This window comes from Coturnix japonica, chromosome 36 (genome assembly GCF_054131305.1).
Source record: "Coturnix japonica strain WE chromosome 36, WE-NBRP24, whole genome shotgun sequence".
Taxonomy (NCBI): Eukaryota; Metazoa; Chordata; class Aves; order Galliformes; family Phasianidae; genus Coturnix; species Coturnix japonica.
The window spans coordinates 1957907-1968416 of record NC_140698.1 but is presented as its reverse complement, the minus strand read 5'-3'; the positions used below and the strand labels follow the sequence as shown (position 1 = coordinate 1968416).

At 37.3% G+C, this 10510-nt stretch overlaps 1 long non-coding RNA gene across 1 annotated transcript; it reads right to left on the bottom strand.

Annotated features, from left to right (window-relative positions):
- Nucleotides 1–5824: 5824 nt before the first annotated feature.
- On the bottom strand, nt 5825–9587 carry LOC146755083 (uncharacterized). The gene is made up of 3 exons (XR_014938460.1): nt 9340–9587; nt 7466–7585; nt 5825–5952 (listed from the first exon to the last, which is right to left on the bottom strand). It is a non-coding gene; the product is annotated as an uncharacterized LOC146755083 (long non-coding RNA).
- Between the last annotated feature and the right edge of the window lie 923 nt (nt 9588–10510).

Here is a 10510-nt window from a genome sequence, read left to right as displayed (position 1 = left end):
TCTCTCCTATGCAATACACCGTGTTTGTGACTGAATACCAGCTACATAATTTGACTGATACCTCTTTGCCTCAAACTGGGACAAATCCATGTGGCACAGCACCTCTTCAACTGTGTCAGACAAATGTCACTCACGTTCCTGAATTTGGCTGTCTAAAATATGCACATATAACAATAGATACTCATTCTTCTTATGTATTTGCCACAGCACATACAGGTGAACACAGTCATGACACCCGTAAACACTGGTTATCTGCTTATGCTGCTATGGGAATCCCACATACTACAAAAACAGATAATGGGCATGCATATACCTCTAAGGCCACTCAAACTTTCCTCCAAGAAGGGTGTGTTAAACATACTACAGCCATTGCTCATTCTCCCACTGAACAAGCTATCACTGATCACATTTATCAAACATTGAAATCCATTCTTATTATTAAACAAAAAAGGGGGAATATGGGAGACACACTACAAGAAATATTATGCAAGGTTTTGCTTGTTTTGCTTGTGCTGAATTTTTTGAAAATATTATGCAAGGTTTTGCTTATTTTGCTTGTGCTGAAGTTTTTGAATCGTGTTCATAGAGATACAGCTTATGTGGATCGTCATTTTGAGGCTTCCCCAGTGCTAAAGGAACAGCCTATGGTTAATGTTTGGAATATGGCCACAGGACTTTGGGACTGTTCCCTACCACTGACAACTTGTGGTCGTGAATATGCTCGTATTTCCACAGGGACTGGCCCTATGTGGGTTCCAGCATGATATGTTTGGTCTCATCTGAAGGCAGAAAATAGCATCCAGCATTCATAGTAATTGTAATTGTGTGTTTCTTACTCAGTGGTATTGCTTTGTAACTTGCTGTGTTATAGATAATATTGGTAATAGTTTGACATAGTGTGTGATTTTCTGTTTTACCAATGCAGTCTCAAGAATTAGAGTTTAAGGCATTAGCTATGATGTTGTGTGCTTCTTCTATTTTAGTAATAGATCAGATGTATATTAAACAGGATTTGATCTAATCAATGCTAGAATCTACAGGAATAGCTCATTTAATGTTTTAGTACTGTTTGGTTATGATGTTATTAGCCTATTAATTAGCTTTTCTTAATTTGCAAAGACAAAACCTGGAAAGGAATCCCAGACAAAGAGATGACCCTGTATCATAGAATAGATACCTCTCTTACATCCAACTAATTGGGATTTTTGAAATATAACCATGCATCATTTTAGAGGAAAGTGCACGCTAATAGAACTAAATTTGATAGTTTATTCTGTTTTCCAAGCAGGTGTTCCACTTGGGCTCTATATCACGCACTGGCCATGCGGATGTGGTGTACAACTGGAAGAAATCCTTCAGACCCTGAATGCAGGAGAGAATCTGTGATGGGTGAGAGAGGAAATGTGCACCTTGAAGCAGGGGACGCCCTGCTGGCACTACCTGTCGCATCCACCACCAACATGAATTGCTGTTTCTCAAGGGTCAATAAGTAACAATGCCCCTAGTGATACTCTAGTACGTTTGTCCTCTAAAATTGGTTCTATTTGACATGTTACTTCATAAAATTGCACGATCATTAATCAATTATTAGCCCGGATAACTCAGTCGGTAGAGCATGGTTATGAGCATCTTAAAAGCATTTATTGCACAAATTTTAGTGGTCATTAAAATCAATATATCAGAGAATATGAAAATTGAAGACTTTTTCTGATCAGTTACAGATTAACACAATGGGACCCTCATGGATTTATTTTCAGGTTACAGAAACTTAGGTTGCAGTACAAACATGTTTGTTCTTTTTAGTGGGTTTAACAGTAATGTTGTTATGTTGTATTTGACTTGTCTCTTTTTTCACTTTTAGAGTATTGTCAATCGAGGCCTTGATTGAGTTATAATAGTTATGTTATTAATTTAAGTAGTGTTGCTATTTTATTGGCAGTATTGTAAGAAGAATTCTACGGAGCGTCCGTCATGGATCCAGATGAGAAGTTCACAGAACAGCAGCTACGAAGTAGGATAAAACTACATGAGAACTGATTGAACAAATGAAGTGAACTGCTTGTTAAATATGATTAATCAGTGGTTAAATCAAACCCTTTTTCAGCCTAAAAGAAAACAGGAGAAATGTAGAGTGTGTTTTTTACAGCTAGTTAGCTGAGAAGGGTAGTAAACACGGTGCAGCTAAGCAAGCAGCCATAACACCTGCAAGGACAGCAAGAACAACAGGATGCCCTGGGATGGTGAGAAACTAGCCATGGTTCTGGGAACTCAGCAAGGGAGTAGCTTTCAGTTGATAACAACAAGCTGTTAAGATACTCGGGGATAGTATGTAATTGGGAACCAATGATGAGCTCCACTTTTGCAATATGTATGAGCTAATTATCCGTATTATAAAGGTACACGCAGCCAAGGAATAAATGAGATTCGCTGATCATATGTCAATGACAGGTGTGGTCGTCTGCTTTTCTCCCGCCGTTCTGCAACAAACATCTATATACAAATTTAAGAACACAACGGAGTAGCTGTTACTGTTTATTAAAAACCAGTTTTAATAATACGATAAAAGTATGTCCTGAGAAAGGGGAACAAACATGCTTCAAGGTTTTTTAGCTGTTCTGGATCTCAGCCGTCGCTTGATGATCAGATGATCACTTTCCTTCTTTTGTTCCTCAGATTCCTGAAGAAAACATTTCAAAAGTTACTCATCTTTTCACACAAGACTGACAAGCTCTTCTTGACCCACACAAACATATTTCTTCCCCTAAATGGATTTCAGAATGGCATTTCCTTATTGTATTTTATTCAGAAAACTATGGGATACCGAGATCATTTTAATGCAGCATAATCACCAGGAACAAATATGGAGAATGTACAAAATCCTGTTTATCTTAAAAAAGCACACACATCTGAGGAAAGCCTGAAGGCAGCTTTCATTTTGAAATACTTGTTTTCAAAAGAGTATTATAATACTTGTTTTGTGAAACATGAAGCGTTCAGAAAACATTTTTAGCCTCAATCCCTGTAGCTATGACTTGCCCAGAATTTCAGTTCTCGGTTCAGTTCCATGTTCTCAGAACTACAGTGAGAGAAGGAATTGTCTCATCTTCTTCATCCTCTAACAAAAAAAATAACATTTTGGTTTCTGCCCCTATCATTCGTCAAATCATCAAAAAATTCAGAGGGATATTACAGTATGGGCAAATGATCACTATGCTGAACAGAAAAAGGACTCTAATATAATTAAAAGATGCAGTTCCAACAGAGCAAGAATGTTCTTAGCACAATAGCTGCCGACAGAGTCATGAAACTGGCACATCAGATCCTTTGCAAGTTGGCTTAGACAGGAGATCATAGTTTAAGCATACCTAAAAAGCTGTCTAAGTTGTGCTCTAGAAAAGCGTGTAGTAGAATAATCCCACTCCAACACACTGAAATTATCTATGATTCCAAATTAGAAGACATCTCCGTGATTGCTACATCACCTACTTAGTAAACTGTAAGCCAGCCAAACACAGAGATCTTTGAGGACAAAATAAAACAGAACAGCAGGAAGACCAACAAGAATGACTTGGTAGAATAAAGAAATACCTCAGTACTTTCAGCCTCCCCCTGCAAATACATGAAACCTCCAGTCTGTTTGGACTCCTTAGTAGTTTATTTTAAGCCAAGACTACAGTATAATCGCTTACCGAAGAAGCAGGTATATCTAGAGGGCCAGAAACGACAGTGGAATACAGCTTCCTTTTGCATCGTTTTGGCTTGGTCTCTCCTTCTTCGAGACTTTCAGGTTCGTTTGATTTAGGAGAACTTACTGCTGACATCAGCTTCTTGGCTAGAAGAAATTTGTTTTGATACATAAACCAATCAACTTACTGGTTTTGTGAGTCTTTAAATCACTGAATGCAAAAAAAGCTTCATAACAAACTTGGTTTATAAATGACACGTAAAATTTAAGTGAAAATACTCAGAAATTGTATTTGTTCATCGAGGTTCTTTATTGCTTCTATAGCTGAAACTGTTTATAGCTTCAGGTACGGCAGCTTAAAGCACGCATTAAAATGGAGTATGAAAGACAATCATGGCTCAGAAGTCGCTGGAAGTCAGAAACTTCAGCAGGAGTTAAACAACAGGCCTAACTTTCGTGCTGACAGAAGCACAAGACAGAACCAACTTTCTCTGTATACTTGTAGGTTTTCACAAATGTAATAATGAATCTCTGAAGAGACGAATAAATGCATTTACCTCATAAATCAAAGGACAAGACAACTTAACATGGCAGACAAGTTCTCTAAGAACACATACATTAATAGCCTACAGCAGAAACAAGCCATTCTACAATGTCTAGAAAACATGGAATAAAACTTATTCTACACCAACCTTTAGAGTGTATAATAGAAGGAGAGCTTTGAATAAAATCTCCAACTTTTTGCAGTGTTTCATCCTTCTTTTTAGTCAGTCTTGAAGCATGTACTCGCTTTCTCAGGAAGTAGTCTTTTCCGGATTTCTGTTCAACAGAGATGTGAACATGTGAAACAAGAGCATTGTTTAAACTTCATTTTAGTTCAACGTTATTTTAAGTTGACATTTTGAGCTTTACTACTGACACCTCTGTTCATTATGCTGATGATACCACAACGGCAAGTAATGTAGACAATTTTATACCCTTTAGGGAGTTGTCAAAATCTCAGCTATTTCAAGGCATACGTTTCTTAAAGTTTCTTAATAAGGCAGTAGTTTCTTTTATAGTAGCTCCCAAGCTGTGGAGTTGTTTCTTACATAAGCTGTTCTAATTACATAAAATAAACAAACATACAAAACAGAAGACAACAGATGGGAAAAATCTACTACTCATACTCTGACCATGCCAAGGATACTGCTATCACATGTGAACATCTGTTTTTAATAACTGCCATGCATATTAATGATATGAACCTTAGTTTAATACAAGGGCTTCACTTACAAAAGCACACAATAATACACTAAAGCTTCTCTTCCCAACTATTCAGTGTGCAATATCCTTCCCTCCAAATCATTACACATTACAGCCATTACACGCTCTGGGGACAGACTGACTTGCCCTTTGGTTAGCTTATGGAATTTAATAGGAAGAGCTCATAAGCATGTAAGATTCCCATTCAGGTATACACATAAGGATAAGACACTGCTTCTTTCGTGTGACCACACAATTACAGGAAGTCCCAAGCTAGCTTCAAAACTAGAACAAAAACCAACCATTTTCTCGTCACTTGCAGAGGGTGAATTAAAAGCCATGACAGATTTTGTATTTTTCGTGTTCTCACTTTTCACAAAATCCTGGGAAAATAAGACAAGTTTCAGCCATGATTCTTTTGGAAAGAACAATTGATGTCACAAAAGTGAACACTTTAAACATTTTTGCTAATACTAGGGAAGTATTTGCTAGTGGTAACTATTCCACTGTAAATCAAATAATAAATAAGCATTCAATTATAAAAACAGGACATTAAGATATCAGTATTAGACATCTCATGATGTCTAAAAAGCTGATTTATGTCTACAGGTTTCAAAGAAAATACACAATGGAGTTAAGAGAAATTCCCTTCTCTTAAACCATTATCACTGAGCTTGGCTATTAGTTTTGTTCATTAAAGCAGTTCATTGATTAAATTCTTCAACTACTTTACTGAGGTAGAAATAGCATTTTTTTAATGCTTAAATGAGAATGGTAAAAAGGCATCAGATATTTTGTTTTCTGTTGGGTCTAGGTCATACCTCATCCATGTCATCACTTCTTTTCTTTTTTGCCTTAGGCATTTTCACTCCTAAAGGTATCATGCTGCCGTGCTGCTTTATCTCCATCTTATCAGGTTGCAGAGGTGTCAGTGGGATTTCCAGCTCCGGTTTTGGGAACCGACTAGTTTTGCCATTTTCTGCGGACACTCCAGAAGAGTCGAGGACAGTTTCCAAATGCTCCTGATAGCACAGAAGAATTTTAAGTGCAAGTGTTAAGGTAGCCATGAGATTAAAAAGCTATAAAGCATCTGGAAAAGGATACGTAAGCATTCGATTTTCCTGCTGTAAGAACACTTGTAACACAAGGAGTCTATTTCAGTTACAGCAGAGTTTTACCCTTCTTTCCTAGAACTTGTTACATTTAAAATTATTTCCAATCTATGATCACAAAAATAGTTCTCCATGTTAAACTGAGCCTGATACTTTACAAGTCATTTTTTCTCAAGGGCACAGACAACTACACCACTTTTTTTTTTAATAGAGAATGGTGGTAGAACTGACACGATTTTCTTCATCTCAACTCTGCTGTGTCAGAACTGGGCAGGAACAGAAGCATTTGATTCAAGTGTTCGATTAATTTCCAGCTTAATCTTAGGGAATTTGCCCTTCCTCTTCTACACTAGAGATGTTATTTACATAAGTAAGGTCCAGCTGGCAAGGTGCAAGCCCAGTACAAGTCATTAAAGAACTCCATTGCTATCTTTTCCCTGGAGAGAATACAGACATTCAAGCAATGACACCGTACTTAAGCTGAAGGCTATCATGTATCTGCTCATGGTCAAATGGCAGCAAATGCACAGCTAAGTGACAGGGAAATGTCAGTATGCATTTCCCCAGCAGCACTTACTGTCCACAATCCACCCAATCCTGTTTTTCTCAACAGGAACAACAAAGTCAGAACTGAGATCACCTGGACTCCTCCTTCTCTATGGCAGGAATTCAGCTAGCATATCAAAAACGAGTTCAGATGCTGGTTGAACACATGGAAGACAGGCTGCTGGGGACATCAGAAAATGGTAGATGGCTGCTTCTACTGCTGCTAGTAACTAGCAAACTCCAGTGTCCCAAACACAGACTAGCAGCTTTTACTACTTACACTGTTCCGACCCCCTGAGGGGAGTCTTCTTCCTCTCAAAAAGTTACCAAAGATTGTAGAAAGACAAAAAGTAGTCAGAGCCACTTTATCAGGCTCTGCTAAGAATCTGAATGGAGTATCACCACCCACTGTATTTCCAAGAATTAAGTTGGTTAATAAACATTTTGTTTTTAAAATATATGTAACTGCTATTTTATGAAAGTTAGCAATTAAAAACTTATATAGGAATGATTAACATCATCTGCTAACAAAACAATCTCCAGAAATCCTGCAGAGGAAGAAAATAAGTTCAATTTGCTGTGCCCGTTTCAGTGGCTCCATGAATTTTTTCCAAGTAACTTATCTAATCATGAGCCACTTCATAAGCATTAACATGAGGAGAGTTTTCAACAGCACCTGACAAAAATTCATCACACAGTTGTTTCAACAGCTTTTATTCCTATCAAAGGCTATAAAAACAGGTGATCTGATCACCTTGAAAGGGATAAATAAATTAAAACTTGGGAATTGTTTAGAGAACATGAGATCTTTTCCTACTCATTCCTTATCAAAAGCAATACAATCACAACATTTTCAGATCTGAAGTTTCATACTAACCTCAGATTCATTTAATGAAGTGAGGCTCCTAGTACATGGACGTGCCAAATAATTGTCTTCAGCTTTGCATCTTAATGGAATACTTTCTCCAGTTTTAGTTTTGCTTTGTTGTGTCCTAGGCTGTAAATATTTAAAAGGAGTAAAGATTAGGCTATGCATTAGACCTCCAAAATATCTCGAGTTTTCTAAAGTTACAGTGTAAAACCTCAAGCTCAGACGCCGCATGAACACATAAGCTGAAACACAGCACAAGTGTGGGAAGGTAGTAACATCTATTCATTGTGTGATCTTCAGATACACCCTACTGGGTCTCACTAACAGTCTCAGGCAGTATTCTGCCTCCAAAAGAGAAAAAGCGAGACATTATTTAGGGACAAAATCTGTAACGCTGGTCGTTTTGTCATCCATTCCCCCCATACTCTGCACGCTCACAGCTGCTATGTTAGAACACCAAAGGCTAAACCTCTGCCTAATCTTCAGCATCCACATACGAATACATGGAAAACTGCATGGAAAAGTTCCATAATGTACACAGAGAGATGGTGTTCTAGTAAATAAAATATTTTTGAGAAGATGAGAGCTCATGTTTGAGTGGAAGACAAAAAGAACCAACAAGTACACATCACTGAATATGTAGTTAAAGGACTATATGCTAAGAAAAATGATTCTAGCTCCAGTATCTCCTAGGAAAACAGAAGAACAAAAAGGGGTTAACAAGATGTTAAGTACTTACTTTCTAAAATATAATCATACCTTTTCATTCCTTCTACTAGAGTCATTCCTTCTACTTTGTCTTTCTTCAAGTAAAGGTATTTCTGGCAAACACTGAGGGCTGCTGTGGTTAATGCGTTGTTTTAATTCCTTTATAAAGTCATCTCTGTCAGCCAGTTCTTTTCTTAACTCTTCTATCACAGTTGCATTATCCTAATAAACAGTAAAAACTGCTGAGTTGTGGGATTGGCAAAAGGAATTAACACACACAAGCAGTATTGCAATTACTTAGTAGCATCAGTTTTAGAATTGCAGGCTAGAACACTTAACTATTCAAGAACAGTAACATTTCACGGATTTGTACGGTCACTGTTACAAGTGCAGTAGTCACAGAATTGCCTGGGAAGTTGTAATACAATATATTTTGATTCTTCTATTTTACTTATGTGCTTCAGCCTTCATCTCCCTTAAGATATAATAACCCGAGCTTTTATTTGTTCCCAAATCCTCGGTACTGTGAGAAAGTCGGCAGTTGTAGGGGAAGTTTTGCTATGAGAACATCTTTCTTCTCAGAGAAAGTGAATCCAAACATTCTCAAAAGAGCACAACTCATTTAGTCGTCTGTTTAGCTTCTGAAATTCTATGCTACGGCTTAGATTGGCTATCCTGATTAAAAGCTGGATGTTGAAATAAGAAATGCAACTTCCAGAGATCATCCCCCCTCTGCTTTTGTATGCTTCCCTTAATCTCTCTCCACGTCCCCTTCTGTCTTTTCATGCCATTGTAGATACTACCTCAGAGAAAGCAAAGAAAGTAAGAAACCTGAGACAGAACTACTGTCTGAGTATTGAGCCTAGCTTGGGATCCGGAAATGCTGTGAATTATCGGAAAAAACTACAGATGTCCAGTCTGACTGTAGGATCATAAGCATCAAACTGACATCTGCTTATCTGAACTACTGAAAAATTTGAAATTTTAGTAATTAACAGAAATTCTGTTTCTGAAGAACAACAATAAAAGCTGGTGCTTTTTTTCGTTAGTTGCACATGATGTCAATACGATAGTGTTCAAGAACAGAAGCACACCCAGAATACAAAGAGCAGGTACAGGAGTTTTACAGAATTTATGGGTAGCTAATCAGGTAGGAGGAAAGGAGAGCTGACCTTGCTTGAATCCTTTCAGGCAGATTGTCTCAGTTCTGCTATTTCTGTCTCTTTTTGTATGGCAATAGAAGCCAAAGTTTTGAGCTGTTCTTCCAAAGCTTCTACTAACTGATCTCTCTCATCACGCCAATTTTGAAGATTATGGTCCTTTTCCACCAGCTCCTATATTTCATGTTGAAAGAAAAGCATACACAGTAGAAACAAGCAGAATCTTTAAGACAGCCTAGAATTAATAAGTTTTTCATATAGCATAAATAAGGACTCAAGCTGATAAAAAGAGTTTATGGTAAGACATTTCAATTAACATATCGTGATGTCACTCAACAAGATCAGGTTATATGCATGTATTACGTATGCATTTACTATGCAGATTATTGTATTTAAAGCAATCTGCCAGTGCTCTGTAGTGACTAATTATTTGAATATCTTTCATGGTCTACCACTAATTTCAGTTGGCCACTTTCATTTTGCTCCAATTTTTTTTTTTTTTTTGACCTTTTTCCTGTTGCTTGGAAAACCTGCATCATTCATTTAATAAAAATTAAGAGCAAGAAAAATACCTCTTTAAGTTGTTGGATAGTATAGTCTTTAAAATCCAGCTCATCCTTAAACTGGTTATTAATCCTTTCAAGTTCATCCATCCTGTTCCTGAGGGATTCCTCCACAGAACGCATCGTGGACACCTGTAATGTAAGCACAGCTCACGGTTCATTAAAAGAGTTCTGTAATCCAACCTGGCCAGATACTTCTTTGTTAAATAAAGAGGAATTCACAAACAAGTGCTGAGTAGGAAAACGACAGCAAGTGCAAGGTTACCAAGGAAGACATGAATTCATTTTTAAGCTTCAATTTTCCACCCCAAGCACACCCAATAAACTTTCAGACTAAGATCCTGCAAAATGGGTTTTAAGATATCTTCTTGTTTAATAATTAAATTTTAACTATTAGCATCACTGAAGCTGAAATTGAAGAAAAAAAATATACATGCTTATATTAAAGAGCCTCTGGAAATTAGTCTATTTCTCTTCAAGTAAATAGCATTCTTCTTCCCAGTTATCAGCGTTTTTTCACAAGACTTAGGTTTTAGGCTTTGGAGTTACCACGGATACCAATGGCAAGTCACCAGTAACGTAGAGATAATAACAAGTCCCCTCCAGAGGCAGATTAACTA